The sequence below is a fragment of the Saccopteryx bilineata genome, chromosome 11 (assembly GCF_036850765.1).
Source record: "Saccopteryx bilineata isolate mSacBil1 chromosome 11, mSacBil1_pri_phased_curated, whole genome shotgun sequence".
Taxonomy (NCBI): domain Eukaryota; kingdom Metazoa; phylum Chordata; class Mammalia; order Chiroptera; family Emballonuridae; genus Saccopteryx; species Saccopteryx bilineata.
The window spans coordinates 21,369,684-21,395,703 of NC_089500.1; the positions used below are offsets into that span (position 1 = coordinate 21,369,684).

Here is a 26,020-nt window from a genome sequence, read left to right on the forward strand (position 1 = left end):
ACGTTCCCACATGACTGTGCATCCAAGTCTAAGCCCGCACAAGATCCAGCCCGTAACCAACCTCCTTGCCTCCCCCACCAGTCCCTGTAGCCTCCTGCTACTCCACAAACAGACCACTCTCCCCACTCCCTCACACGCCCCCCCACTTCCTGCAGGATTCTGCCCCAAACCCACCACCTGCCAGCCCCTCCAGCCCCTGGCCCTGCTTCATGCCCCTTCACAGCACGCACTCCTGCCTTGTCCACGGTGGGAAAGCTCCACGAGCCTCTGTCCTGCTCACAGCTGGACCCCCAGCAGCTAGAATGGGGCTTGGCCTCTTGTAGTACATACTGGCTGAATGGATGAATGAATGAACGCCCCCTTCCTCTACACACTACACACTTCCCTGCTGACTGTTTTATTCCTTTGTGTGCGTGTATACGTGGTGACCCTGAGAGGGGAGTACGTCAGGCAGGGCTGGGAGCCGGAAGTGCTGCTGCCGCAGCCTCAGTCTACACTCAGCCACACTAGCAGCAAGTTACAAAGCCCACAGGGCACACCAGGTCCCTGACTGAGGGGAGGTTCAGCCCCATAAGCGGCCTCATGTCCGCCCTTGACCTCCTGGCCGACCCACCCTGGCAAGGGAGAAGAACAACTTCAGGAAGCTGGATTAGACCAGGGATGTACAGTGCTGGACAGCCAAGAAGTCATACACGCGGGCCCAATCTGCCCACCTCGTATGATGCTAATCTGGGCACAGGTTCTATCTGCATTTCTGGAGGGTGTTCCTGAGCCATGTGATCCCCCTATCCCCCAGTGTCTGGCACATAATGGAGAGAGGAACTGTCTACTAAGACTTCTTGCCCTGGCTGGTTGGCTCAGCGGTAGAGCGTCGGCCTAGCGTGCGGAGGACCCGGGTTCGATTCCCGGCCAGGGCACACAGGAGAAGCGCCCATTTGCTTCTCCACCCCTCCGCCGCGCTTTCCTCTCTGTCTCTCTCGTCCCCTCCCGCAGCCAAGGCTCCATTGGAGCAAAGATGGCCCGGGCGCTGGGGATGGCTCTGTGGCCTCTGCCCCAGGCGCTAGAGTGGCTCTGGTCGCAACATGGCGACGCCCAGGATGGGCAGAGCATCGCCCCCTGGTGGGCAGAGCGTCGCCCCTGGTGGGCGTGCCGGGTGGATCCCGGTCGGGCGCATGCGGGAGTCTGTCTGACTGTCTCTCCCTGTTTCCAGCTTCAGAAAAATGGAAAGGAAAAAAAAAAAAAAAAAAAAAGACTTCTCTTAAGAGCTCACATGTATTGTCACCGGGTACTGTCCTAACCACATGTAACAGCTCACTTCAACCTCACAGTGGCCCTATGAACTAGGAACTGTTATTATCCCCATTTTACAGAATGAAAGCATAAAGCCCGTCCTGGTGTCTACGGTTGGTTCTGTGAGGCCACGGAAAGGGCATAAGAGCATGAGGGATAGGATGTGGCCTCCGGTGCCGTGTCAGCTGGGAAGTCCTCTGTGAGGCTTAATCTCCTGGAGTGTCTTTGTGAAGCAGCCATAATACCAGTACCTGCCCTCCTCACATATGAGGCATAAGAGCACATGGCTAATTCATAAAATATGACACCCACGAGTGACAGCTGGTGTTATTCAAGGATATGACAATCCTGGCGCCTTCTCAGCTGTTTCCTCTAGGTCACAGGGGTCTCAAACTCGTGGCCTGTGGGCCACATGCGGCCTGCCCACCAATTTTGTGCGGCCCGCAGACTAATCAAACTTCGTGGATTAGTCTGTGGGCCAGTCTGGGGGCCGCACAAAATTGGTGGGCGGGCCGAATGTGGCCCACGGGCCTGAGTTTGAGACCCCTGCTAGGAGAAGGGGAGGAAGAGCACTGGACAGCCGAGAAACATCAACTCAAACTGGACACTCTGACGAGAAGCGTGACTGACAAAGGCAGTGGGTACAATGGCTGTGAGCTTGGCATTTATGCAAAACAGCGGTTACACTGGCAACAAACAGAACTCAAAACAAATAAAACACCAAGCTAATTATACAAAATAATTTTACATAATTAATTGCAAATCAACCAATTGCTATCAAAGGGGAAAAGGGATACAATGTGCAAAAAAGTAATAATGTAGTATTCCAGTGAAGGGGTAACCTGATAGATGAGTCTTCTCTTCACTTGTATTTGAATGCAACAGCAGTGCCATATATTCAGTAACATTTTTTTAAAGTTGTTAAAAACATGAGCACACACACTAATAAAGTATCTTCAGTGAGAACCAAGCTTCTCTTTTCCAAAGTATCCTCTCAAAATGAAACAGCTTCATTTTATTCAAGTCCCTACTATTTCTAATATAGTATTAGATGGATGAGGTCACATATTCTTCTAGAACAAGCTAGAGGGAAGCTGGGCTTTGGGGACCTCCACTGAGGCCCAGGGAGGGGACCTTCTGTTGCACAGGGAGCTGCCCCATGACCCGCCTGTACCCACCGCCCCAGCCCAGCAGGGCCTCCATCTCCACAGGGGCAGTCTCATCCTCAGGCCCGAAAGGCCCCTGCATACATTCCAGGTGGCAGGCGAAGCGTTTGGGAAAAGAAGGGATACCACCTAATCCCACAAAAGCCCATTTTGCTTGAGGACCTTATGACCTCCAGGATACCCAATGATCACTCCGGCTCATGCTTAACACAGGCAGGACTGCAGGGAAAGTGGCCACCAAGAGGGAGCCTGTCAGGAAAGCTGCCTCCTGAGAACAAAGAAGACCTCAGATTTGATAAACCGAGGGAGAACCAACAGCGGCCTGAAAGCAGCCAAAAAGAAAACAAAGTCTTTAAAAGTGCCCCCCGCAACTGAAAACCTCCAGCTGAGAAGGAACTGGCTTTCCTGGTCCTCAAGATCCTTCCACTATTGTAGGGGTGGGAAGGGGGGGCTGGGGAGCAGTAGGCTGTTGGGTGGGGGGAGGGGAGGGACAAGGACCACAGGCAGGAGCAGAAAGCCTAGAAAGAGCCTACCCTGGGGGTGAAGGGGGTCTGAAGCACCCACTGAGGCAGGCAGAGACACAAACCTAGGAGAAGAGGCACAAACCTCAGAATAGGAAACCTCTGTATCTATGGGGCAGAGGGCCCATGGGCCAGAAGGGGAGGCGGGTCTCCCAGGAATCAGGAATCCTCTTAAATAACTAACTTGAATAGGTACCACGGTGGACAGCAGCCAAAACACCAAAGAATAAACTCCACAAGATCTCAGTCACCTTCAAACCACCACCACGATCAAGGTCAGCCTTCCACCGGCAGTAAAAGTGAGTCACCCTCCCCTCTCCTGCTCCTGGAAGCAGCTCAGCCCCAAGGGGAGGGGAAGGCTGTAGCTCATGCTCTAAGATTTCCCCTAATGGGAAAGGGGGACTCAGACAAGACAGCTAGTCTGCATATAGGGAAGACCCCAAGAACCCTTATTTGCAGCCCCAGAAGCCCACCTCCTCAACAAATGCTGCCACTAATCTCTCAGTTCCGGTGGAGAGAAGGCGGGACTGATTTAGGGTTATCGGTAGGAGGGAGCTGCGGAGGTGACGTTGAATGTGGGAAGTCAGCCCTTGCTGAACTTTATGGCTTGGTTCTGAAGTAAATCACTTTGGCCAAGGGAACTGCCTCCACATAGATTTACAGGATTTAATATTTGCTTGGGGCATTGCAATTAATTGAAAGGTGCCTCTTCCAGTTACTGTTCTGAAATGTGGACCTTGGACTCCGAGCACTCACTTTTATTGGTATGATTATGATCATCTAGAAGCGGTATTTTCTGGAGTCCTCACTCCCCGGGAGCAGTGCTCTCTGCAGTTCTAGGCCTGCTTGAGTTCCCAAAAGCCAGGATCAATTATCTTGTAGAAACCAAATAAGCTAAGGTCCCCTCTACAAGCTTAGGACCCTACAAATTTGCTAACCCGGCCAGGGGTCATCAAACTTTTTATAAAAACCACCCACTTTTGCAGTGCTGGTCAACCTGGTCCCTACCGTGCAACCAAACAGCGCTGCGATTGGCCCATCATGAAAGCTGGACCGCCCACTAGTAGGCGATAGGGACCAGGTCTACCAGCTCTGCAAAAATGGGCGGTTTTTATAAAAAGTTTGACGACCCCTGCAAGGTTGTCAATTATGGCCCTGCAGGTCCTGGGGGCTGCAGAAGGGGATCCAGGGAATGAGGGGAAGATGCTGACCATGCCCAGATCAGTTCCAATCAGCCACCCCACCCACCCAGTTTCACATCAAGCCAAGAGTGCGTGGCAGCATGGAGCAACGGGTAAGAACTCTGGAGTTGGACTGCTGAGTTCAAATCTGGCCTTTCTCACTTAGTAGCTGTGTGACCTAGACAAGTTGCTTAACCTTTCTGTTTACTGTCTCAATTTCTCTCCTCTAAAATGATAGTGATAGTAATAATAATACCCATCTTCCTATGCTAAGTGAAATAGGTCAAACAGAAAAAGATAAATGCCATATGATTTTACTTACTGCTCACAAAAATTAGGGGATATTTTATAGCTTCATATTCATTTTGAAATATCCCCTAATTTTTGTGAGCAGTATATATGTGGAACCTGAAGAACAAAACAAACTAAACAGAAACAGATTCATTGATACAGACAATACACTGATGGTTGTCAGGAGGGACGGGGGTTGAGGAGGATGGATGAAAAAGGTGAAGGGATTAAGAAGTACAGATTGATAGTTTCAAAACAGTCATGGAATGGGAAGTGCAGCATAGGGAACAGTCAATAATATTGTAATAATTATGTACAGTGCCAAGTGAGTACTAGAAATATCAGGGGAACACTTTGTAAAATATATGATTGTTTAACCACTATGCTGTACAGCCAAAACTAATACAAAATAATATTGAATATAAAGTGTAATTGAAAAATAAAATAAAATAAATAATACCCCTCTCACATGGTTTTTATAAAGATTGAATCAGTGAATAATTTTAAAGCACTTAGTACAGTGCTTGGCACATGGTAAATATTAAAAGAATTGATTTACTGGTGAATAAAATTAAGTTATTTGAAGAAAGAACTCTATGGCTAAAATGAAGCTAAAAAGACAATTATTCACACGCTTTCTGTAAAGGGCCAGGGAGTAAATATTTTGGGCTTTGTGGACCACCCGATCTCTGCTGCCCTTAGCTACAGGCGACCACAGACACGTACAAGGCAACGGCTGGGCTGGGCTCCAGTAACAGCTGTTTAGGAAAACAGGCACGGGGCTGGGGGCCACAGTGTGCCAACCCCTAGCCTGGACCAAATTTCCTATTTTACAGATGAGGCACTGAGCAGGGAGTTACCTGACATCACTAGAATGCAGGTGCCTGTTGTCCTAGGCGAGGGCACATTCTCAAACCAAGAGCCCCAGAAAGGGATACAAAGGTACAGTCCGCACTCCATTCCCAACAGACACACGGCCACTGTGTTCTGCCAGTTGAAGAAGACCCCCTGAAAAAATGTGACACAGAAGCCAGCACTTTCCATCTATGAGACAAACCCTGGGCTCCCAGCAGCTGGGGCTCAGGGGCAGGCGTCTCCCGACTCAGCTCTGTAGCCACCCCCAACAGCCAGCACAGGGTCTTGCCAAAGTGGAGTTACTCTGAGAAGGCCAGGATCTGTGGCTGACCCCGCAGGGGAGAAGATGCCCACCAGGAAGGCCAGGGGCAACACTTCTGTATTTCTGCCAACTCTGGGAGTGACTGACTGGCTCAGCGGTTCTCAACCTGTGGGTCCCGACCCCGGCAGGGGTCCAACGACCAAAACACAGGGGTCGCCTAAAGCCATCGGTTTTGGTGGGGGTCTAACGACCAAATCACAGGGGTCGCGACCCACAGGGTGAGAATCGTTGGACTAACTGAAGCCCCCCACAACTCATGACAAGGGAATGCTACTTGTTAAATAATTAAAATATACTGCTCACAAAAATTAGGGGATATTTCAAAATAAATATGAAGCCATAAAAAAAGCATTTGATTTTTTTTAAATTAAACAAAACATCAGAAAAGCAAATGATAAGTCAAAGTAAACTGTTTGATTATGCAAATGAGATGCAAAACCAACTTTTATTTCATTGGTGAAAATGCAGTATACAAAAGGCTGAAAGTACTGGAGTATCTGCAAATTCCCTGATCCTCTAATTTTTGGGAGCAGTGTATAAAAGGGATGTCACACAAAACATTTTACTAAATATAACTGAGTTCAAATGATACAAATGGGGTTTTATAGACATTTCTTTTTCATCCCTCCATAAAAGACTGCAAGTAGAAAATAAAATCTATACCTCAGCGAAGGTCTATGAGAAGGAGTGATGCTCCCTTTCTGTGAGACCAGTTCTAATGGCCCCCCAAATCACTGACACTCCTCTCACCAAGAAACCCGGTTTCCACCCCTTCCCCTGGAACCTGGACTTGGTGACCTCTTGACCAACGGTGTTTGGACATGACACTGAGCAGTTTCCAGGCCAAGCCTTTAAGGAATCAGCAGCTTCTGCTTCCTGTTTCTTGGGTCATTCGCTTTCAGAAATCAGCCACCATGCTCTGAGGAAGCCCAAGTAGCCCGTGAAAAAGCCCACATGGAGAAGAAACAACGGTCAGTGTTCTAAAGTTCAATCATTTGCTCAGGTCACAGAGCTATCTGCTTCTACACGTAACAAAAGAAAATATTCTTTTGTTAGAAACTTGGGAGATGGGGTGAGAATGTAGGCCCCAGATTCAACATTCTGTTATATAAATAAAGGACTGTAATATTGAGATTTGTAGTAAGAAATTTATCTTTGATTGCTCCTGACACTGAGCTCCTAAAACCCTTGAAACTTATGAGTGCTATAAAGGTGTCTTGATATTCATAACACATTCCTTTCCACTAGGGTTCATGTTAATAAGATAACTTTTGGAAAGCACCTAAAGATGCTATGGCTGGTTGCCAGGAGAGCCAAGCACATGATTGAAAGGTTGGAACTTTTAGTCCCACCCCTTGACTTCCATCCAGAGGAAGAGAGAGACTGGAGATTCAATTCAATCACCAATTGCCAATGATCGACTCACTCATGCTTATGTAATGAAGTCTCCATAACAATGCAAAAATATAGGGGTTCAAAGAGCTTCCAGTTGGTGAACATGTAAAGGTATAGAGGTGAGTGGTATGTTTGAGGGGACGCTCCTGGCTGGTCCTGAGTTATATATCCTTTTATAATAAACTAGTCATCTACTAAGTAAAATATTCCTGAGTCCTGGGAGCCATTCTAGCAAGTTAACTGAACCCAAGGAGGGAGTGGTTGGAACCTCCCATCTATAGCCAGAAGCACAGGTGACAATTTGGACTTGTAAGTGGCATCTGAAGTAGGGATGGGTCATCAGAATTGAGTCAAGGTGTGGAACACCCGGCTGGTGTCAGAGAATTGCCTGGTGGTGTGGAAACCAACACACACTGCATATTCGGGGCAGAACTGTAAGAAGCTAAGAAATTTGGGGCAAAATTAGAAAGAAAAGTAGATCTCAGGAGGATCTGAAGGCAGGGCCAATATTTTTATCATTCAGAAATAATTTTGTCCTGAGTTGTTAGGAACACATCCATGAATTTGAGAGCGAGACCAAGACCCGACCCAGATGTATGATGACGGTTGGGAGAAGTCCTGATTGCAAATATTCAAATGCACATCCTAATTTAGGGTTCAGAAAATATGGCCAAAATACTCATGATATGGAAGAGAAAATTCTGGCTTAAAATGCTGAGTTACAAGTAGTTGGCTCAAGACCAACATAACTTTTCAAGACCATCTGAGTTATGTAGCAAAATTTTGCCAGGTTTACCCTTAGTTATTAACTTTAGGTAAGAGTATTTATCATTGGGAGAATGGCTGTCAAATCAAACACTCTTTCATGTAGCACATTTGCTGCTAAGATGATCTTTCTAACATATATTAACTCTTAGTGTGCTGAAGTAATTAAGCACTGATTAAGAAATTTCTGGCTATCAAAATCCTGGATAACAGAAGTTATGGTTTAAAAGTCTAAATTTGCTAAACAGGTACTTTAGAAAAAAAACTGGACATTATATAAAAGAAGTCTTTGCTTTACAAAAATATTTACTAGGTTGTCATCAGGTAATGACTACCTTTTGTAAATTCAAATTACAATCACATGTATAAAAGTTATATGTAAATAAATATTTAGGAACCCGTATTTGTTACATGAAAAGAGGTAGCCTTGAGCTGAAATTGGACATGTATTATTCAAAATGTTTCCAGTGCCAAGTGACATAAGCCCAACCCAAACTTGCTTATGCTGCATTTCCTAAAAATCAGCACTTTGTTTGGTGTTGTCTGTCATATCTGTGTATCAGTTGTAATATTATCTTTGACCTTGTATTGACTTTTTATTCAAATTAGTTTAGTTTCCTGCTAAGCAATAATGAAATCATAAGTTTTGTTTTTAATGCACATTTGAATAGGTACATGGCTTTAAATGTTTTACAAGTTTATAGGCATTCAACTATAAATCAGCCAAAACTCCATCAGTAGTATGAATGCCATATTTTAAGGCAGAATGGGGCGGAGGTGGCGGTTACAGAATAGAGAACCCGCCCTAATTTTCTTTCTCACTGGCAAGTGTGGTATGTGACCTTGGCCAAGTCGCCTGCTTTTTCTTGCTTCAGTGTCCCCACTGGAGGCATCCAATTGTCCTGGCCAGCTTTCTAGTCGCCTCTCAAGAATGCCAGGAGGAATAACCCCTGGGGCTGCCGACCGAAGCAGGAACAAAGATGCTAAGGGACAACCAGGAGGGTTCAGTGTCTCTTCACCCACTGTGAGCAGAAGCATCCAGCCGGCCTCCTTCTTCCGGGCCAGCAGAATGCTGGAGCCAGAGAGCTCAGGATTCGAGCTATTGAGGTCACAAGCAGGTGGCTGGGGAGCTAGGATCTTGACACTCTAGCACTTTTCTGGCTCTGAAATCTATTACAGATACATTAAGTAAACTTGGCCCTAATGAGGTAACTAAAATCACTAAAACCCTGTGGGGATAAACCAGAAGCTAGACTGCTGGAGGTTTAAAGCCAAGTCCCCGAGAGCGCCCACAGGGGCCCAGCCAACCTTCTCCTTGCTCTTACTGCCCTGTTTTCCGTGTCTGGACTCCCGGACCACCCACGCCCCTCTCCTCGCCCTCAACATCACCTGCCATCCACCTGGGTTTCACGGGCAATGGAAACAAGGTGACTTGGAGACACAGAGGTCTGTGGCTCAATCTGGGCTCTCGAGGTTCGTTGCCCCCATGGCCAGTTTCTCTCTGACCTGAATGAGGCTGCCATCAACCATGTCTGTTTTACCCAGAGGAAGGAAACACATCACGTCACTCTCCAGAAACCCTTTCCCCACACCCTTCCGCAGTCGTAACCGGAAGCCCGCAGCCATAAAAGACCTGGAACATGGCCTGGCATCAGGTAGGGATAATTTCTACCTTACTGAAAAAAAGTCAGTTTTACCAGGAAAGAACAAACTGCCAAACCATAGGTCATGGCGGCCTAATTGGCCGACCCAGATCTGCTACCTTAAATGCAGGCAAATGTTGAAGATGACATCATAGGGATTCTTCCCCGCTGTGCCTCAGAGGCCTGGCACTGAGTACCTCAGGAAGAGGCGATTGGGACCTTCACTAATACCTTATCCAATCCTTGAGGTCACTGAGGAAGAAACATCAAGACATGAAGTGACTTGCCCAAGATCACCTTGGTGGCATTATAACAGACCAAAGACTGGTGACCTTCCCAGGTCACCACAAGGAGACCTCAGCACGACTTGACAATCCCTGTGTGTGATAGGTAAGAGGCAAAACTGGAGCAAATTGGGCTAAGCTACTGGCCAGCTGTGTGACCTAGGGGAAATTACTTAACCTTTCTGTGCCTTCCTCTTCTCATCCATAAAATAGAAGCTGTGAAGGCTAATTAAGGTAAAACATGTGAAATGCTCACTAAGCACTTTAATACTGTAATACTTCACAAATGTTAGGTTTGTAGAGTTATTATGGGATTGCCCTAGGGTTTTTGGAGAACTACCACCTGTTCAATCCATAAATTGACAGATATCTCTCCCAGTGCCCAAACACAGCAGCTTGCAGAGCAGGGAGCTCAGGATTTTATAGTCATACGGGCCTGAGTCTGTAGCCCGGCTACCATACAGCATAGCACAGACTGGGGGGCCTAAACAACAGAAACACATCGTCTCACAATGCTGGAGGCTAGACATTGAGATTAACATACCACAGGGTTGGTTTCTCCTAAGGACTTCCTCCTTGGCTTGCAGCTGGCTGCCCTCTGGCTCTGTCCTCCCACTCAGAGCTGGCAGTCTACTCTGTGTCCTAATCTCCTCTTTCTTTAAGGACATCAGTCATAGTGTATTAAGGCCCACCCTTAGGACCTTGTTTTACCTCTTTAAGGGCCTCATCTTCAAATACAGTCACAATCTGAGGTCCTGGGGGTGAGGACTTCAACATGCCTTTTTTTTTGGTGGGGAGGGGAGTGAAATACAATTCAACCCATAACAGTATGGTGGGGTACCTTTCTTCTTCTTCTTCTTCTTCTTCTTCTTTTTTTTTATCTCAGTGAGAGGAGGGGAGGCAGAGAGAGAGAGAGAGAGAGACTCCTCGCAGGCATCCTGACCAGGATCCACCCAGCAAGCCCACTAGGAGGCGATGCTCTGCTCATCTAGGGCCCTTGCTCCATTGCAACCAGAGCCATTTAGCATCTGAGGTGGAGACCATGGAGCCATCCTCAGCACCCGGGGCCAACTTGCTCCAATTGAGCCATGGCTGCAGGAGGGGAGGAAGAGAGAGAGAGAGAGAGAAGCAAGAAGGGGAGGGATGGAGAAGCAGATGGTCACTTCTCCTGTGTGCCCTAACTGGGAATCGAACCCAGGATATTCACATGCTGGGCCAATGCTCTACCACTGAGCCAACTGGCCAGGGCAACCTTTATTCTTCTTTAGGAAAGAGATACAGGGTGGGGAAAAAGTAGGTTTACAGTTGTTCATATAGAAAATAATACAAAAATTGATAGATAATAATACAGAATAAAATGTTTCACATACAACTGTGAACCACCTTTTGCCCCACCTTGTAAGTAGAAATCCATGAATCCTCACCTACAGCACTGTGCTGGGCCACACTGAACTGGTTCTAAATCTGGACAGTGTCCAAAATGAGCAAGTGCTACTCTTCATTCTATAAATATGCACTTTGCTTAAAAATTTTTTCATGGAGCATGGATCCTATGGCCAGCACTGTCTTAGCCCTATGGGAAATCCACAGATGACCTGACTGGGTTAATACCTTCAAGGTGCTCATGATGTCAGATAACAAATCAGACAAGGATCGAGGAATGATGGGGGTGATGGAGAGTGCTCCATGCCATGAAGCTTTACGCATCAAATGCTGGGGTGGAAGAGGAAGTAACAGTGACCGTGTGATGAGAGTGTAGAAAAGTTTAGAGGGGGCAGGTTTGCCCCAGGGGGTTGTTGGGTGGTCACACGTGGCCTGGGCTATTTGTCTGTATGAAGGGGATGGTGGTCTAGGGAAGGGAAGCTGCTGTCCACTACCATTTTCCCATGGCCTGCATCCCCTAGGCTAGGGCCAGAATTCCCAATCAGCATGGGCAAGAGAACTGACTCTGCTACATTAAAGGTGTCCAAGCCACTCTGAGAAGCAATTTCCTCTTTCAATCTCCATGGTCACCTGCAAGGGTGACTGCTGTCTGCCACTGACCAGCCAGACCCTCAGCCCCTGGGGCATCTCCAGTCCTGATGTCCAGGCCACCAGCCACATATGCTCTCTCCCTCTGGACAATTCTGCCTGCTGGGGTTCTTTACCTGGCCCCCGTGGCAGGAAAGTGGGAGGGACTACTGGGGGAGGGGACATAGAACCCACTTACTGAGACCATGTAAGAGTCCATCATGGGACACCTGGAATCCCAAGCCTCAATACTGCCTGTGGGTTAAGAAATAATAACTAGAAAAGGCAAAACTATAGTGAAAGAAAGCAGATCAGTGGTTGCCAGAGCCAGTGACTGGGTTGTTTTTTTTTAACCTTAATTATGTTGTATAAAAAGTTTTGTCTCAATAAAGCAACACTTCCCCAAATAAATAACTGAAATCATATTATAATTTGACGAGGCAAATGTTAATTATTGTTTATCCAATATCATTCCCCCCCCCCACTTCCCTACAAGCAGAACCCACCTCTTCCTACAGATGAGGCAGAAAACACCAAGACTCCACTAGAGCTATTGACCCATTTTTTTCCAATAGGTCTGGATGGAAATTTTAGTGGGGGGGGGGGGATTCAGGGAAAATTTTCCCTCCCTGCTAAATTAAGACACAAGGAGAAACTCATCTTCCTGCCTGTCTTCTGATACAATTACATGAGAATGTGACATCTGGAGCAGTGGTAACCATGCTGTGACTACAGGTGACAACTCTGAGGACAGAGGCCAATATGCCAGAAATGGTAGCCGAGAAGGTTAGAATGAGTCCTTGAAATTATTAGTGACCCACTGAACTCACCAACCCTAGAATCCCTGTCTTCAGACTTCTGGCTAGGTGAGTCTACAAATGCCTTGTTTGTTAAGGTACTGTTAGTCCAGTGTTCTCTGGTCAACAGCCAATATCCTGTAAGGTGGTTTCATCACTCCAAACATCCATCTCCAACCCCCAACCTGAGATGACGGAGAGGTGCCAGAGAGAACACTGCGGCTGGAAACTGAGTCCTGACAGACTGCTGAGTCCCCACGGATAATACTTTCCTCTCTAGTTCCTAAACAAAATGAGGAAACAGATGCTGGTTTCTCTTGTGGGAGAGCCCCTCCCCCCATCTCCCCATGTGCATCCTGCAGTGCCAATGATAACAGTGTCAGGTGTGACCCACGGGCATACACCCTCTCTGGTCCATGTAACCATGAGCGCTCATTTGTCCGGGACAACCCAGTTTACATCTGTGTCCTGGCATCACTAGTCATAGCACTGCCTTCACTTTCAAACACGTCACCTTTTTCACAAAAAGTCGGTCCCCTCTGGCTGCCTCGGCACCCTTCTCCCTCCTACCGGTACACCCACATTAACCAGCACAAGGCATTATGTCTCCCCTCCCCCCACCGTGATGCAGACGGGGCACGGGCCCTGCCGTGTTCCCCAGAATCCATCTCCCCTCGTTCGGACGCCCCTGGTGTACAGCAGGCGTCTGACGCACAGCCGCTAAACTGAACCAAAGGTTAACGGGGCGAGGGCCTTATGCTAAGGCAGGGGTTGGGAACCTGTGGCTCACGAGCCAGATGTGCTCTTTTCATAGCTGCATCTGGCTCGCAGACAAATCTTTAATTAAAAAAATAATAACGTTAAAAATTTAAAACATTCTCATGTATTTACAATCCATTCATTTCCTACCGCTCATGTTCATGGTTGCCGGTGGCTGGAGCCAATCACAGCTATCCTCCGGGACAACACCAAATTTTTATTGGATAACGCATAATGTACACAGGTTGTTGTATGGCTCTCATGGAATTACATTTTAAAATATGTGGCGTTCATGGCTCTCTCAGCCAAAAAGGTTCCCGACCCCTGCGCTAAGGAATTGAGGCAAACCAGCACAATGTAAGAACGAGGAACAATTTTTGGAGGGAGAAGAGGAGAAATTGGGTGCCTTCCCAGCATCCCTGGCCCTCCCTACCACGGGCGGTCTACACAGGGTACTGTGAAAACTGGCAGTGCACACACTGCGTCCCCCTGGCCGATGCAACCTCGCTGCAAAGGCAATCCGTCCTTCCCATCACCTGTCATGGCACCTCATGAAGAGATGACCCCTGACACCGATGATCCTATAGATGCAAAGGAACAGAAAGCCCAGGGCCCTGCACACCAACCCCAAGAGCCAGATATATAGCATGCTCCTAAAAACACTTTGATTGTGAACACCCTCCTAGTTGGACACACCAAGATGTGGATTCTCCAGGAAGCCATCTTGTCCTCACGGTTTAAAATCGAAAGCATCTCAGTGAGTGTCCCGCAAATATGGTCAAGACCTGTTGGTCCTCCCTCAGCCACACTGAGATCATGCCCCAGGGGAGGCCCTATAAGGGAACAGCACTGGAATGTCAGCTCCGCTCAGTCTGGATGGAACCACACACATTCCTTCTGAATAACTTCAGGCTCAATTGTCATTGCTACAGTTAGGCATCTCCACGTCTCTGCCTCTCTGTTTCTCTCCTACAGGGAAGTCACTTTTATTCCGTGAGGCAAACAGATAATGCCTAGCGTTGTGCCTGGCACATAATAAACACTAAATAAACACTGGATTCCTAAGTCTCTTACTCATAAGCCAAAATGTATTCTGGGTGTTGGAGGAAAGAACTTGCAGTGTATACTGTTGCTTCTTTCATGGTAATCTGAAAAGCCCTGAGCCAAAGCTTCTCAAAACTTCTATATCACAGACTGCATCTATGCAACCAGCTCAGCTAGCCTTACATCTAATCTCCAAAAGCTCCTTCTGTGCTAAGTAAGTTAGAAGTTGGCTGGATTGTCACAGAATCTTAGCTTGTCAAATTAAGGCCCCTCTGTCAGAAGCAATCAGGATAGTAAAAGGCCTGGAAGGCGTCTCTCCTAACAGCCAAGGGGTTGTGGGCAGAAACGGCTGGGCAGTGGCTGAGGCTCAGAAGCCCTTCCAGCTGCAAAAGCCTTCTGGTAAGAGAGGCAGTACACTCCTGGCTGGCCGTGGGAAGCATCTGAGCAAGTGCTGATGTAGTCAGGACCGCCACACAGAGGTCACCACATCTAGGTGACCTCTAAGATGTCTTCCCAGTTTGAAATGATAGGAACTCAAGACTCTTAGCCTGAGGAGCCAGTGTGAAGCATTGCCTGGGGCATAAGTAGCAGCTGGCACCTTCAGCGGGAACCTGGACAGAGGCCCCATCTGGAAGTACCTAGCCTGCGTAAACTCAGGGGAGGACATTCTGGCCTTGCTGGTGGCTTGCCTGCAGGCTTCTGCTAAGAGGCGAAGTCTCAGGGCAGGACCAACGCCCTCACACAGCCCTGCAAACGCCTCCGCCAGGGTACAGTTGTCCTACGGGCCCTTTAAAAGGTTTCAGACAAGGCTTCTCGCCTCCTCCTCATTCACTCGGGCCACCCAGGTCCTGCAGCATCTTGCCAAGGCTGAGACCCAAGTCTGTGAACGGTGAAGAGCCCAACATCTTCCTGGCTACCAGAGAACCTAGAGACCACAGGCTGGAGGACCCTGGTCCCCAGAGGCTTTTTGTTAATTCCTCTTCTTGGGAACCTCAGGACCACATCCAAAGGCAAAGCAGGCCTGAACTTTTGGAGTTTCCAGGGAAGACATTTTCCCCACCCCACATCCAGGCCAAGACTCTCAAGCTCCCCACCCCACCCCCTGGCCCTTGTGCACCAATGGGCTAACGTCTAGTCTGTCCTTTCTCCATGTGCACCAATGGGCTAACGTCTAGTCTGTCCTTTCTCCATGTGCACCAATGGGCTAACGTCTAGTCTGTCCTTTCTCCAAGCGTGCAAACCTTGGTAGGGGCCCGTTTCAGGCAGTGCTCCCTGCTCCAGCCCTGAGTCTCACCCTGGCCCTGCAGGAGATGTTATCAGGACTCAAGCCCCTTTGGGTCTGAACCCAGTAACCACCCCTCACACCCTCACTCACGCCCTCCCCCCCCAGGACTGGCCTAGCATATGCACAAGCTTCCTGTCCACAATCTCTTTTGAATCCCCTGGTTTTTCCTTACATCTTATGAGTTCAGCTTTTCTTTGAAAGGATGCTAGTTATATTTTACACAGCATTTTTAGGTACTTGGCAGTTGGAAGGTTTTCAAGATTGTTACTCCACTGTGGTACTAAAAATATTCTAAATCACTGTTAGGATACCCTCTTCGGACTTGTTCACGGAACCTTCCTTGGCTGACCTCCCACCCCAAACAATTGGTTGTTCACATTCCTGCAAAACCACAGACTTAGACTGAACACCTACTATGCACCAGGCACGAGCTTAGGCCCTGAAGGTTCAAAACTGAAAAGCTTTGGAGCTCAGCCTAAAACATATCGGCTCTATAAAAATGCAGTACGGCAGGACGAGAAAAACCCTGCCTTCTATTTAATTTGCACTCTACTCTTTGCCCAGGTTGTTAGAGTCTTTTAGTGGCTTCATATGTCCACATCCCAGCTAGACTGGCTGCTCTACATCTTCCCTGTCCTTTACTCAGGCCCCCAGGGCCTAGGACAGCGCCCTGCTCACAATGGATGTTAGAAATGAACACGTCTGTCCCTTAACTCACGCTAATACTTCCAGCTGAAGCTCACTGCTGGCTGTCGCCGGATTCTGCCAGCTGGACCCTTAGCATGACACAGCATCCCTGCCTGGCTTCCCTGATGACAGCGGCGTGCGGCGTGACAAAGGACTCTCTGCCAATGAGAAGAAGAGCTCTCCTCTTATAGCCCACAGCAGCCCACCACAGTCCACGCAGCGGCAGACCCGTCCCCACCCCCAGGGCCGTGGCTCCTGCCCACACTGCTTCCTCAGGCTTCTACCCTACAGATCGTGTTATCTGTAAGACGGCACCACTGAACTATCCTACCGGCGCTTCAAATTCAACGCATCTCACACTGAACTCCACACAATCCTCGTCTCACCCAAAACCTAGCAGACCTGCTCCAGCAACCAGAAGGTCACACCTGGGTAGAGGCTGCCATCTACCAGTGAGGCTAGAAGCCTGGGAGGCCCTGGGACTCCTCCCCTATCCCTCAAAGCTAAGCAATCACTGAAGACTTGAGTCTCTCAGTATTTTTAAGTATATAACCTTTCTCCATCCCCAAACGCACGGCCCTTGGTTCCAGGCCTCATCCCCTGTGACCTGAACACCGCCTGGAGCCTGCCATTTCCTCATCTGCCTGCAGCCGCCCAGCTCCTGGTCTGATCCATGGCCGCAGGCCTCCACTCTGCTTACAGCCCCGTCCTCCATGCTCTACCTGCTGCTAGAGCCCCGGTCCTCAGCTAGGCTCCCAGAGCTCCGCAGATCTGAGCTCTGTCTGCCTCTCTGCCCCTGCACTCAACCTCACTGCTTCTGCCCCTTCCGATTCCCAGTGGCCTCGGGCCTCCACACCTCTGTACACACTGTTCCTAGCCCTGAAGGCCCTTCGCCTTTCTCCACTTCAGACGCACTTTCATCAATTCCAATGCAGCTCCTGCGTTATCTCCCTTAGGAAGCCTCGGTGATCGTGAGGTTAGATCAGGTGCCCCTTGTACATGCTGCGGCAAGGCCCTTTCTCCACCTACCACTGCATGCACTGCACCATTCAGAATTTAACTGTTTGCACTCACCACACTGAATTAATTCTGTAGGTGTCTATCTCTCTGGCAAGACAGCGGGCTCCCTGAAGGCAGGGGGGCTGGGCCTGTTCGCTATTGCAGCCCCAGGCTCTGGTAATGAGGTCCTAGTAAAAACCTCCTTCTGACTACGAGATGATCCGCCGAACCACCATCAGTCTGCTCCACTCCCAGGCCAAACACCCACGATTCCCCCATTAGCACTTTTCCGCCATTGCCCCAGCCAAAAAACCTCCTTCAGGTCCGCCACAACCCTAGACCTACTTCCCAATTCACCTCTTCCATGAAATCACCCCAAACTGGCCACAGACCACTGCTATGGTAATTGCCTCCCATACTTGATCCAACCCACCCCCTTGGGTAAATGAACATTTGGGTCTGGCTCCATGCTGGGTATGAGCCAACAATGGACATAAAGAAGTTCTGAAAAGTCCAAGCCCCTCTACTCACAAAACTGTAATGATGATGTGACACACTGGGCCACCTCAGCCCTGAGCAGTGGATTTGAAGTCTGAAGACCGGGGTTCAGATCCCTGCTCTACTACATACTTGTAGCTTGGGAGTGTCACGAACTACAGAGACTCAGTTCCCTCATCTGCAAAATGGGAAGAATGATAACAGCCTCACAGGACTATTATATAAAAAACAGATGAGGTCAGTTGTGTGAAACACTTTGCAAAGTGTCAAGCCCAATCAAGTGTCGAGTATTAGAACAGTCTCCAGGGCCAACCAACCCTCTGGCCACTGCATGACTTCCACCCTGGTAGTTTTTGTCCTCACTCGAGTCAAGTGAGAATCAAGTGAAACCTGTGGGTCCTCTTCCTAGAGAAATACACATGCATAACAGCTTTGCAAACACTTCTAGGGGGTTCCTGAGGACCTTGCCATGGAAGGGAAAGCACAAGGCCAAACTTAAGAGTGCTGGAAGGCCCCTGGATGCCAAAGATGAAAGATAGGGAAGGGAAGGCCAGGTCAGTCTCAAAGAAAAGCAATCTCCAGACTATTAAGATGAATTCTAGGCATTGGCTGGTGGCTCAGTGGATAGAGCGGCGGCCTAGCATATGGACATCCTGGGTTCAATTCCTAGTCAGGGCACACAAGAGAGGTGACCATCTGCTTTTCCCCACCCCTTCCCCTTTCTTCCTTCTTCCCCTCCCACAGCCAGTGGCTCAATGGTTCAAGCATTGGCCCTGGGCACTGAAGATGGCTCAGTTGGTCCAACTATCAGCCCCAGATGGGGCTGTCAGATGGATTCCGGTCGGGGAGCATGTGGGAATCTATTTCCCCTCCTCTCACTTAAAAAGAAAAAGAATTCAGAGCCTTTCCTGGAACCAGAGGAGAGGTAAGAAGATGTATCCCTCTCCCTTTGGGGAGTAAGAACCCACTTTTTTCCCCCCAGAAAGTACCATGGTATAGATAAAGATGATTAGATGAGGCATAAAAACCCAGGATTTCGACCTGTGGTGGCGCAGTGGATAAAGCGTTGACCTGGAAATGCTGAGGTCGCCGGTTCGAAACCCTGGGCTTGCCTGGTCAAGGCACATATGGGAGTTGATGCTTCCAGCTCCTCCCCCCTGTCTCTCTCTCTCTCCTCTCTCTCTTCTCTCTAAAAATGAATAAACTAAAAAAAATTAAATTAAAAAAAATAAAATTAAATTAAAAAAAAAAAACTTTAAAAACAAAACAAACAAACAAAAAAAACCCCAGGATTTCTTGTCCTCTGCCAAGGGCTCCTGGCCTCTTTGTGCAGGTTATTCCATCCCTCTGGGCCCAGCTCATCAATGGGCCTTTCCAGCTCCAGGTGCCTTGGATCTGAGGATGGGTCTCTGTTCTCCTCCTGTGCTGACCACAGCTCAGGCCTGAGTTTAGTTCATAAATAAGAGGCAGATGTCCATAGTCAGCATGGTGATAATTCAGGGGGGAAGGCACTATATCACAGCATTGTTCTAAGTTAAACTGAGTTCAGAATGAGGCAGGAGGGCAGAAGAGCAAAGCCCGAATGTGAGCAGCTGAGCTCAGGTGGCCAGTGAGTCAGCAGTGAGACCCAGGGGTAGAGCCCATAAATGAACATCGAAAAGGGCTGCCATAGCATTGGGAAAGCCATGCAGAAATAACATTACGTTTGCAGAATTCCCCCAAACTGCAATTTGCCCGTCTGTTTGTGCCTCCTGTACTCTGTGGGGGCACAGGAGTCTCTCTCCATCCTAACCACCACCTCCTGCTTCCTCCTTCATGATCTGAAAAGCAAACAGATCCTTAAAAATAAGGGCAGTGGACCCCATAATTGAGAATATGTTGGAAGATAGTGTCAGGGACCCAGAAGTGAGTTTGGGAATTAACAGATAAAAAGCAGACCCATATTAAAACATCTACACATACCTGTTAGACACTAAACTCAGGCATAGCCCACAGCCATCACAGCCCATCATTTCCCGGCAGAGCTGAGGCAGGACCATGGAGAACAATGTGCGAGCTCCGCATTGCTCAGCAGAGTAAGCTGGTGGGTGGCCTCAGGGTCATTTCCCACTAGCTGCTTAACTTCCACAGAAGGATACACAACACCTCTGGACCTATCTGGGAGCTTCCAAACAGTCTGAAGTTTAGGCTAACAAGGGACATTAGGCTCTTTTTCCTCTGTTACTTCCTTCTGAATTTGCTCTAGGATAGAAACCGGCATCTTTGAGTCCCTTGCAACCAAATTATTTCCCCTCTCAGAAAGTACCATGGTATAGAAGTTGACAAAGTCCCAGGGTGGGTGCTCTAAAATACTTATGATTTATTCCCTCCTACAGGGTCTGAATCACTTGTTTATGGCATTGTAACCGATCTGTTTCTGCTATATCATCTTTGTGTGCCCCGAACATAGTAGCATATCTAGCCTAAGATAGGTACTTAATAAACATTTGTTGGACTTGAAGTCTTCAATTTATCTCCACAGTTAGAGTGTGTTTTTGGCAAGCAGGGCCATATGTCAAATTTTCTCTGTATACACTTCAAGCTATCCAAATAGGTAGGCGCTCAATATATATCTGGGAATAAATTGTAGATTATTTATTTATTTATTCAGGCTGAGTTTGAGAACCTTCATGTACACAAACTCCGAGAAACACATACATGCATGTAGGAGCTCTCTGCTCTTTTGGGGGGCTTCCCAAGGTTTCTCAGGGGTCTACACTCTAAACCTGATGGTTTTGAAACCAATAACTAAAGAATAAACCTTGGATCCAATAAGAACTACATTAACGCACCCATATAAACATAGGCATGTGTTACATAAACGTATGTACAATACATATTTATTACATGCAGGTATGATTCTAGAATATACTGGATGTATCAAAACTGATAACCATTTACCGACAGGGTACTTTCAGATGAGTAGCAACAACAATGCAGACTTCTATCCTTTAGTGGCTATTGTCATTAGAACTGTTAGCAAATCAAAAGCGTTTTTGACAAAGGGTAATTACCAGCATTAATTTATCCTCTTTCTTGGGATTCAGAACTTGCTGGGGTGGTAAGACCTATTCTGAGGAGAAAAAGTGGCCACTATTTCAACTAAAAGCCATTGGCTGAGAAGAGAAATCACAAAGAAGGGAAAGTACCCCTTCTCCCACTGAGTCATGGCACTTTATGAGCCTCAATGTGCTCATCTGTAAAATGGGGTTAACACCCACTACTTCACAGGACCTTCTTAATGAATGCAATGGTACAAAGGAGAAGGATCACCCTGGAAAGTCATACAAACATTATTATTCTAGCAATCTGTTAATCACTGATGACATTGTACCCCAGAATGCAATACAAAAGGACTGCCTCCGAGCGTACAAAATCCAGGACAGACACCTGACACAGCAGATGAGGTGATCCATGTGTAAACCGAGTCTTGTTTCAAATACTCAATGGGAGTTTCCTCAGGCAACCTAAGTTCATCTTGTGAGGGGATGAACATCTAAGGTTTGTTCGGTGCATTCTGTTCTTGTGTAATTGGGTATTCTTGAAAACAGGCACTTGCCTCCCGAGATGCAAACATGCTCTCAACCGGGATTCCTGAGGTTTGGGGCACAGACCTGCGCGTTTGGCTGGAGGGCCCAGGCTGGACAGCCTGCGGCCCCTCCTCACCCTCGGGGCGGTTCCTTCCTCTCACTTCTAGCTCAGAGGCGGGGCTCCTGCTGTGTCACTTTCACCCGCCGGAGCCTCCAGCCGCCAAGCCAAGCCAAGGAGCCGGCAGCTCTTACAGCTTCCTTCCTTAGCACGTGGGCCCCTTGCCCGGGAGGTAATCCCCACCCCACCCCCCACCCTTCCTCCACAGAGCCCGCTCGGGCAGAGCTGGCAAAGGCATGCGTCTGGGCATCCAGCAGCGGCGAGGGCGGCAGCTCCAGGCTGGGCCCGGGCTGGGACCGCTGGCCAGTCTTTGGCCCGCACTGCCCCCTGGATGAAAAATTGGGAGGGGGCGCAGAGCGTCCAGGGTCTGTAAACGCAGTGGCGGCAGGCAGCGGGTGCGGGCATGCGCACCCACTGAGCGCCTCCGTGAAAGGGTCAACCCGAGAATGAGGGAGAGAGGGCGCGACACGCGCGCCCCCGATGCGCGCGCGCCCCCCGCGGCTTCGCCTGACCCAGCCAGACCACCCCTCTCCCCAGCAAGGCGGAGTAGGCAGTCATTCTGCCGAATCTGGAGGCTTCGAAGACACGGAGATAGGGATTTTGCAGGTCTCCTGCAGCACCGTGGGTCTTGGGACTCCCTTGAGAACCCCTCCCACACGCAACCCCAGGGTCTCCCCGGGCTCACAGCCTCACGATCCCCCTTTCCAAGTAACCCTGCACGCGCACAGACGCACAGGACTATGAGCTCAACTAGGATCTCCAGGGGGCTGGCGGGACCTATCTCCACAGAGATCAGAACCCACACGCGTTCCTACTACGCTGCGGTGCCCCCCTCCACACACACACATACGCACACATGCCCGAGGTGTGTACACACACAAACAGCTGGGCGGGGGAGGCGACGCCTCACTCCTGGGGGTGGGGTCGCACACGGAGCGGCCAGCCCTCCCTCCCCTTTACAAGCCGCACCCCCTTCCTGCTCACGGCTGCCCCCCAACCCCAACCCTTCAAACTCCACGAAGCCAAATAGTCAACGCTGCCCAGATGAGGGGCTCAGAACCCCGCTAGTCTCTTAACGCCAGGGGAGAGACATACTCAACTCCGTAGCGCGGTCGCCGTGACACCTCCTCCAGGTTCCAGCACGCGGCCCTCGGGAACCCCAGACCTCAGCCGCAGACCGAGACACTGCCCCCTGACCTCCCTCCCCAAGACCGGCTTCCGGGACAAGTCACCTGCTCTACGTCCTGAAAAACCCGAGCCGGAGCCCACCCCGCGGTCGCTGGAGTCGCTCTCCACCGCGAGCCTGTCAACTTAACCCCCACTCTCTGGGCGGTTCTATTCCCCGGGCCCTATTACACTGCAGCTACAGTAATAATAATTTAAAAAGCCAACAGAATCACCACCGTGGGGAAGGTCCATAGCTGCAGCCGCAATGGATCCATCGAATCGGTGGATCCCATCCCCCGTTCCCCCCGCGGCCCGCTGGCTCACCGGGGACAGAGGGAGGGTGCAGACTGTCTAGACGACAGCCATCCCCGCGCCCGGGGGGACGGGCGCGCACATACACGGCCGCTGCCACAGACACAATCAGTTACCAGAGGAGGGAGGGGCGGCGTGGAGACACTCTCTCGAGGTCCCTCCAGCAACCGCGAGGACAGCAGCCTCCGGCTGGGAGCGGTCACTCGGAGCCGCGCTCCTACCTCGGCAGAGCACGGTCAGAACAGCTGCAAGTTTGGCTGCTACTAAGCCAACTGCTTGATGCAGCAAATGCGGGCTTCAAAACAAAAGGGAGAGGAATCACGCTCGCTCTCTTCCTCCTCACTGGGTCGGAACCCGGCACATGACAGCGGCTACACAGCGCAGCTCTAACGCTAGCCAGGCTCCAGCCGTGCACCCTCAGTACCCCCTCCCCACGGGGCGGAGCACCCGGCAGAGAAGGGGCAAACCTCGGGAGTAGCGAGAACGTGGAGTGAGGTAGTCGACAGAAAGGAGGGGGACCATGGATGAGCGCGGACACCAGGCTGCCCCAGTCGCAGGGAGGGGGAAGAGGCTAATTGTTTTGGGCGGTTTTCCCGGATTTATCTATAAGCACGCGCACGTCACGCAACCCTCCTCCCAGGTTCCCAAATCGATCAGCAAGCTGAGGTGATAAAAAGAGGGGGGTAGACAGGGGGATCCTCACCTCGAGGTTCCTCTGGCCGCCACTCCGAGCCCGAGTCGGGGGTGGGGGAAGGGGTCAGGGAAGGGGAAGGGAGGGAGGCGGCTCGGGAGAACCGACTCCTGCCTCGAGTTCCGCGCGTCCCGGCTGCGGAGGGGTTCAGACTCCCCAGCGCACAAACCCAGCCAAGAAGGAAGGGAGGGAGGGAGGGAAGGGAATGAGGGAGGGAGGGGCGGGTGGGGGGAGGGAGTAGAGGAAGGAAAAAAAATATATCCCTGCTCTGACACAGGGAAAGAGAATGTTGGAGAGTGACGTCTAGACCCCGCCCTCCCCTCCGGCCACGTGAAAAGACTTGAAAGGAAAGAGGGCGGCGGGTGGCCTGCTGGGTAATGTAGTTCGTCTTTCTTTCCCCGGATGGCGGGCCCTGGAGAACCCGACGCCGCGGGGACGCTGGAGATGCCGCCAGAGCATCCAAGATATCCCTGTGTGGCGACGCCGAAACCCTCGCCCACCGCCCCCAGATGCTGGCGCGGCCTTGGGTGCGGACCTCTGCATTGGGAAAACAGGGCTTAGGCGCGTTCCAGGCTTGCGGGGAAACGTTGGGTTTTCGGGACAGGAATGCTTTTTAAGAATGAGAACTTCGGCGCTTAAAGTGTAAAGTCGGTCCTAATGGCAGATAAAAGGGAGCTTTGTGTATGTGTTGGCCGGCCCAAGTGGCGTTATTAATGCTGCATTAAATACTACCGTCTGTTATTGAGATGCGTATGTTATAATTAACATTTGAACATCTCTATGGCAGGGGCGGGATGTTGTAATTAGATATGCACTTTGCAGCCAATTAATTTTTCATTGGCCATGCTGTGAGCTGGGACGGGGGACGTGGTGGCTGGGAGAATTCAAACAATGGAAAATAAGGTAATTACTTTAACCAAATCACCAGTATCTTCTGAGTACCTACTAGGTGCCAGGTTTTGAGCTTGGCACAGAGAGGCCTTCAGAAGAAAATATACGATGCATACTCCACTCCAAGCAAGGGGGTTATAAACTCATCGGAGGAACTGTGTGACACAGTATGACTACCATAGAAATCCATTTAATTCAGAGAACATTTGGTCAGCACTTTTTACAGACAGAACATGTCTGGAAATGCCAAGACAAGTAAGACCCTCAGTCCCTGCCCTTAAGCTCAAAGGCTAGTATATATAAGGAGTACAGTCAATGCAAGTATAGGGGATAAGTCAACCCTTAACAGAGAGATAAGCAAAAAGTGTAGGGAACCCACAGGTGGAGCAGCCAACCAGAATGGAAGGTGGATGGGGGTGGGAGAGGGTCAGGGAAGGCTTCCTGGAGGAGGGTTTGTTTGTTTGTTTGTTTGTTTGTTTTGCTTTTAATAAAGGCAAAGGAAGTGGTAGGAATCTGACAAAGGCTGCTGGGTACAAATGCTCCAGATGAGAGAAGACAGAATTCTGCAGGGCAGGAGGAGCAGATTGATGGGGAGTGGGGGGTGGAGAGTGAGTCTCGAGGGCAGAAGGAGTCTGGGACAGCTTCTCACTGGAGGTAGGGCTTGAAGTGGGCCTTGAAAAGTAGGTGGGATTTTACTGTGTGTGGAGAGAGCTTGTATTGCAGCCTTGAAGTTCAGCATGAGCCAAACTTTGGATGGAAAGCAGCAGAATCCAGCATGGTATAGTGTGCTTTATAGTTAGATAGAACTGTTAGCCCACTTTTGTCACTTTAAAGTTGGGTGAATTTGTCTGACCTGTGGTGGCACAGTGGATAAAGCATCAACTCAGACTGCTGAGGTCGCCGGTTCAAATCCCTGAGCTTGCCCGATCAAGGCACAAAGATGAAGTGAGTAGATGCTTCTTGCTTCTCCTCTCTCTCTCTCCCTACTCTCCATAAAATCACTAAATAAAGTCTTTTTAAAAAGCTGGGTGAATTTAAGAGTGTTACGTGACTTCTTTGAGCCTATGTTACCCTCAAATGGGGACAGAAACAACTGTAAAATAAAACTGTTAGAATAAGACATGGAATCGCCTGCATGTTAGTAAATAACAAAAAAAGAATCCAGTTTTATCTATTAGAACAGCTCATTTGCTTCTTGTACTAAAAGAGCATGCAGACATGCCTTCCCCTCCCTTTTAGAGGGAAGCAGCAGACCACAATCATGTCTTCAAGAGTCAGAGTGGGTACCAGAAGCCAGTTGTCTGGGTGCCAGCCCTCACCCCGCCTCCACCGAAGGACAGTGTTTAAGCACACCTGACTCTTTCCACTGGTTTGCCTCTTTTAGTAGCTGTGCCTCATTGGCTCAGCAGTGTGTTATTTTTATGCTATAACATCTGGAGTATTTCCTGGGTTTGCAAAATATGAAATAATAATACCAGAG

The 26,020-nt window shown here is 49.4% G+C and overlaps 1 protein-coding gene across 5 annotated transcripts in view; it reads right to left on the reverse strand.

Moving 5' to 3' along the window:
* The window catches only part of CTIF (cap binding complex dependent translation initiation factor), a 272,016-nt gene extending 248,159 nt beyond the window's left edge, over positions 1-23,857 (reverse strand). For 4 of the 5 annotated variants that reach the window (XM_066246447.1, XM_066246446.1, XM_066246445.1 and 1 more), the window contains exon 1: positions 23,662-23,857. The gene's annotated coding sequence lies outside the window, so the exon portion shown is untranslated. Of the gene's footprint in view, positions 1-23,179; positions 23,287-23,661 lie in introns of those variants that run through there. The other variant, XM_066246444.1, reaches the window with a different exon arrangement.
* Between the last annotated feature and the right edge of the window lie 2,163 nt (positions 23,858-26,020).